General features: G+C 44.7%; 1 protein-coding gene across 7 annotated transcripts in view; it reads right to left on the bottom strand.

The window, feature by feature from the left end:
- Positions 1-6,000, bottom strand: part of Pecam1 (platelet and endothelial cell adhesion molecule 1) — a 65,588-nt gene that overhangs the window by 12,427 nt on the left and 47,161 nt on the right. The window lies entirely within an intron of this gene.

The following is a 6,000-nucleotide window of genomic DNA, read 5'->3' as shown; positions in this document are numbered from 1 at the left end:
AGGAAGGGGAGGAGGAAGGGGGAAGGGGGGAGGATGGAAGGAAAGGGGAATGGGAGGGAAAGGGAGAAGGGAAGGGAAGCAGAAGAGGAAGGGGAAAGAGAAGGAAAGATGCTGGAAGTCTGAATTCCAGGCAAAGAGAAAGCAGGAATGGAAGTCTGAGTGGGCTGATACATTTGGAGATGAGCTCCCTGATGGAGAGCCACAGGAGGGAAGATCCTCTAAGGCAGGGCTGCTCACTGTTGGCCCTACTGACATTCTGGGCTGGATAACTCATTATGGGAGAGACTGTCCTGTGCCGTAAAGTTTTTAATCAGCATCCCTAGCTTCTATCCACTAGATTCAGCAGGAGTGTTCTCCCTGCACCAAGTTGTGGCAACCAAAAATGTCTACAGAGGTAGGGATGTAGCTCAGTGGTACACACCTAGATAGTGTGCATGAAACGGGGGTCCAACTCCAGCACCGTAAACCATCACCATCACCATCACCATCACAACAAAACCAATCCCCCCTGAAAGTCAGGTCTATCACAGATTATCCTGCATAAAGTCTGAGGCTAACAGAGAGGTGAGTAAACCAGTTCTTGTTAAACACTAGAGAGAAAGGTTACCCACTGCAACTGGGCCTACTTTCTCTTACAACTCACTTCTTAGCACTACTGATGCTACTGCTTGCTAAGAGACACACAGACACATGGCTTTCCTCTTTTCTGGTAAAGAAGTTCATTCATAATCCCCTAACTAAAGCTACTACTGCTGACCAAGATTTGCAAATCCTAACTTTAGGCAAGTCATTTAGAAGAAAAAATAAGTTTCAAAAATCATAAGTGTGAAACTTATAAATCTAAACAATTAGGAAAAGATTTAGAAAGGTAGCTCATTGGCAGAGTGGGCACTTAGCAGTCATGAAGCCTTGGGATCCATCCCCAGTACCACTAAAAAATAGATAATTAAGTTAGTAAATAAATACCAGAGGTACCACTGAACATGGTGGTGCAAGCCTTTAATTCCAGCACTCAGGAGGCAAAGGCAGGTGAGTTCAAGGCCAGCCTGGTTTACATAGTGAGTTCCAGGCCAGATGGCACTACAGGGAGACCCTGTCTCAAAAATATTCTAAATAAATAAATAAATAAATAAATAAATAAATAAATAAATACCAGGGGGAAATGACCAGCGTTATTCCCATTCCTCTAAGAAAGATGAAGATTAAAATATTTAAAAGGGGGGGTAGTGCTGGAGAGATGGCTCAGCAGTTAAGAGCACTGACTGTTCTTGCAGAAGACCGGGGTTCAAATCCTAGCATCCACATGGTAGCTAACAACCATCCATAACTCCAGTTCCAGAGGATCCAACACCCATTTCTGTCCTACTTGGGTTCTGCATAACACAGGTGCACTTACATACATGCAGACAGTAGACTCATACACATAAAATAAAAATAATAAACATTAAAAAAAACAAAGCTAAAGATTACTGAAGGACCAAGGCTCTCTCTCAGATGGTCCTGGCAGTAGTCAGAACATATTTTCTCTTCTGTGATCTCTCTTGATTTAGTGTCTTCCCTTTTTTCTTTTTTTTTGCATATATTAACTATATATAATTTTTTTTTGGAGATAGGGTCTCATGCAGCCCAGGCTGGCCTTAAACTTGCTACGTATCTTAGAATGACCTTCAACTCCTGATCCTCTGCCTCTTCCTCCCAAGTGCTGGGATTACAAGCATGCACCACTATACCTGACAATTTGCTATCTTTCTTTTCTACTTTCCTAGTTCTGAGACTCTCTGTTCTCCCTTCATAAACAAGCAGGACCCATGTTGGCATCAGCGGCCCATGTAATAACTGGAAAGGGAAACCACTCAAAGATCTAGAGATTTCTTTACCTAAGAGTGAACTGCTAGTGCAAGAAGATGTTAGGAGGTTCTATATAAAGTCAGAAGTCAACAGCCTTGGCCTTGACCCAAAGGGAGTTACTGAATACTGGAGTTGAAAGAGGTTGCTCCCCTCCCATTTTGCAGGTGCCACTGACACATCACAGCCCTTACCTACCCAAGGGACACTAGGGTGTATGACCAATTTCTCTGTAGCAGTTCCTGAGCCAGAGCCCTTGATCGTCTGCCTGATGAGGGCTGAGCTGAGGTCAGAGCCCAGGTCTGCATCTCCCACTTGGGGTGTTTTCTGTTACATTCGTGTCACAAAGAACCATCCAGTCTGGACCCTGGCTAACATGAGTACAGAAGAGACCCAGGACTTCCTTCAGATCTGAGCTTGGGAGCAAATATCAATGGGGGGTGGGTGGGGTCCTACCATCAAAGGAGATGATGAGTTGAAGATTGGAATTGACTTCAGGGGACCCAGGGATTAACCCTTGAAGCGACTGATAACCTCAGTGTGTCCCAACATGTTCAGGTAGACAGGTCTGGAGTGGTCAAAGCTTAGGAAATAACCTCCACTTACAAACTTGGAACTTGGAACTATTACATTTACTTATTTACTTTTGGGGGGTTGCATGTGTGTGCCACAGAGTGCATGAGTCAGTTTCTCCTTCTATCATGTGAGTCCCAGGGATTAAACTCAGGTTGTTGGGCTTGGCAGCAAGCACCTTTGCCCACTGAACCATCTTGACAGACCAATTTTGGGATTCTTTCTACTTATTTTTTTAATGTCTATGAATGTTTTGCCTGCATGTATGTGAATGTATCATATGCGTGCAATGCCCACTGAGACCAGAAGAGGGCATCAGATCCCCTGCAACTGGAGTTATATGGATGGTTGTTAGCTACCATGTGAGTGCTGGGAATCAAACCCAGGTCTTCCCCAAGAGCAGCCAGTGTCTTAATCACTGAGCCATTTCTCCTGTCTGCAACCTTGGGACTCTTGGAGTGTTATGACTATAATAAAACTTAAGATCATTGATTCAGTCTCCTCATTTGACAGATGAAAAGGCTAAGCTTGTCCAGATAGTGTAGAATGGCAGGTGCCAGGGGCTAGGGTTTAGGTGGGTTTGAAATATGAGAAGGTTCTAGTGATGGATGGTGGGATGATGGTTACCCAACAGGGAGATTGAATTTAAGGCCACTAAATTGACCATCTGTATACTTGACAATGGTTAAAATGCTAAGTGTTACGTCCATTTTACAACAAAGAAAAGAAGGTGGTGAGGTTAGATTGTAAAGCCAAGATTGCAGGACCAGCACCTCCCACAGCCTGCCAGCTCCTTCTCAGGGATGCCTGCCTTCTTGGTGCCCCTACAACCTCTCCTGGGCCCCTCCCTGGGCTGCTCTATGGAAGCAGTCCTGCTCATGCTCTTCTGCTTATCTAGGGGAGTGGCTTTCCTTTGTAGCCCTCAAGGGAAAAGGGATTTAAAAGCCAAAACTACGCCCTATGAGCCATTTCCCCAAATAGCCAACATTAGAGTGCCACTGGTTGGAAGATGGTAAGGAATGAGAGAGGGGGAATATTAGTTACTGCCCTGCTCTGCACCCAGAGTCCACATCCCACTCTCACTGGGCATAACCCCCTGTCACATACACAGTATACACAGTGTTTCTAGGTTTTCTCTGCAAGGCAACCCTGAGCTATCAGCTCTAGGATGTCTGGGGAGTAAGAAGGACCCTACTCCCTCCAACAAGGGCTAAGACCTGTGTGGTACAATGACAGCATCTACAGAGTGACTCTCAAAGTGGTCCCCAGGTCAACAACATGGCAGTGTGTGGGAACTTGTTAGAAATGCAAATTCAGGGCCCACGTGGTGGTGCTCCTGCCTGCCGAGGCAGGCAGATCTCTGTGAGTTTGAGGCCGGCCTGGTTCACATAGTGAGTTCCAGTATAGCCAGGGCTACAACAGTGAAACTCTGTCTCAATGTATATTTAAATTCTCAAATCTACAGAATCAGAAATTTAGGACTGGGGTGTATACCAAATAATCTGAGTTTTAACAGATCTTGAGAATTATAGGTCTAGAATTTAACCCATCTTCTCTATTTCACAGAGAAGGTGATGGAAGACTTGGAAGGTTCCATGACTTGCCTGGGGCCACCAGGATGACACAAAGACGCCGCTCTTAATCTCTAAGGTAGATAGAGTTGGACTCTCCAGTGGAGCTGGTAATGACTGGAACTCAAACTGAGAAAGGGGGACATTGGAGATGCATGAGCACAATTGCTTTGACAACACAGAGGAAACAGGGAGGCTTTGAAGAATGACACTGCAGGCCAGCATCCCAGGGTTGGAGCTGTGTCCCCACTGTGGGACAAGGACCCAGGCCGATTCCGCATCTATCAATCAGGAATAATAATTGGGCTTGTATCAGCCCTAGGACAAGCTTAAGGGTTAAGTGAGGGCTCTGAGGTCTCATACACACATTGCCCATTAAGTGTCAATTATAGCTATGACAAAGAAGGAAAGAACTCTCCAAATCCAAAAGGAATTAGATCATACATTTGGGGGGAGAGAAAAGAGACATGCCTGCAATCCCAGTACTCGGTCAGGAGGATCAGGAGTACAAGGTCATTTTCGGCTATATAGCAAGTTTAATTTAAAGCCAGCCTAAGCTACCTAAGACCAGAGAGAAAGAGACAGAGACACACAGAGAAAGACAGGGAGAAACAGAGAGATACAGGGAGATTTGGGGATGATGAAGAATTTGGAGATGATTATACAGATGCATGAAAAATTTCAAATCTTAGTAAATTAGCTCTGGGTACAGTTTAAGGGGATATTAAGGAAGAGGGTGGGAAAAGCCCAAAATTGGCAGATTATCAGGGGATGAGAGATCTGGCTTCCTCCAGGCAGAAAGGGACTCTGATTTGGGCTGAGGAGTGGAGGAGAGAGATTACATAGAAGATAGTTTCTGTTAAGGATGTCCTTAGGAAATTATGCAAGGAAATCCCCCCAAATGGATGCCTGTTCTTTAGCAAATCAGTAAGAAGAGAAGGAATCAGTCAAGGTGAAACAAGATGGAGGTTGGGGAAGCACCCTGGCCTGGAACTCTGGAGAGCAATCTAGGCAAGACACTGAACTAACTCTCTAGGGCCCAAATTCCTCCTGTGTTTCTAAAACAACGCTGAATGCTCACCATATGGTAGGGGCAACACACTGATGTGATAGACATAGCATCGCCTCTATGATCCCATCTTATCCCTCTTTCTCATTCAGTCCCACCTCACTTAATCATTGAAGGAACTGAGTCTCCAAGAGCTAAGATATCTTAGCATAAAAGCCACACAGCTGATAAGTGGCAGCACCAGGAGAGGGGCTCCATGTCTCTGAGCAATGCCAGGGTCCTTAACTACCTCAACCCTCTACAAGACTGTATTCTGTGATGCCTGTGGTTCCAGCCTGAGGAGTGGTAACTTCCAACAGCTTGAGTCTGAGTAATTTAGACCTAGCCTAGGGACCCTCAAGAAAAAGCACTTAGCCCATGAGCTACCCTAAATCAGATAAAGGAAGTGAGAATATGCTACCCTCAAATGTGTCACTTTGGTGTAAAGACTATTTTGAGCTGGAGGCAAATGAAAATTAATAGATGCAAAAAGGATCTATTGATTAGTTCCTTATGGGACTAAAATTAGTAACTTCTCAGACATGAGGCCTGTCACAAATGCCCCCTCCCAGGAAGTTTGAGGACCATGAACACAGAAAGTTGGTGCCAAGAGGGACCTGCATAAACAAAACTCACTTCAGTAATTTCCCCCAGATAGCTACCTTCCTGTAGTCTGTTTTCTTTGGAAACCCAAAGCTCTGTTTCCTTTGTCTTGATGCTTCTTTTTTGTTTGTTTCTGAGGTAGGGTCTTATGTAGCCCAGGCTGGCCTTGAAATCACTGTCACTGAGGGTGATCTTGAATTCCTGATCCTCCTGCCTCTACTGCCCATGTGCTGTACCAACATGCCCTGTATCTTGTCTCTTCTTTATTACATTTATTATTCTTTGTTAAGAAGTTATATAGATTCATCTAACTTCTCTTTTGTATGAATAACTGAGGTTTCTTCTGGGCAACATGTACTA

This window comes from Nannospalax galili, unplaced genomic scaffold (genome assembly GCF_000622305.1).
Source record: "Nannospalax galili isolate Female #2095 unplaced genomic scaffold, S.galili_v1.0 scaffold1023, whole genome shotgun sequence".
Taxonomy (NCBI): domain Eukaryota; kingdom Metazoa; phylum Chordata; class Mammalia; order Rodentia; family Spalacidae; genus Nannospalax; species Nannospalax galili.
The sequence above is the reverse complement of the archived record's forward strand: the minus strand, read 5'-3'. Positions and strand labels throughout refer to the sequence as shown.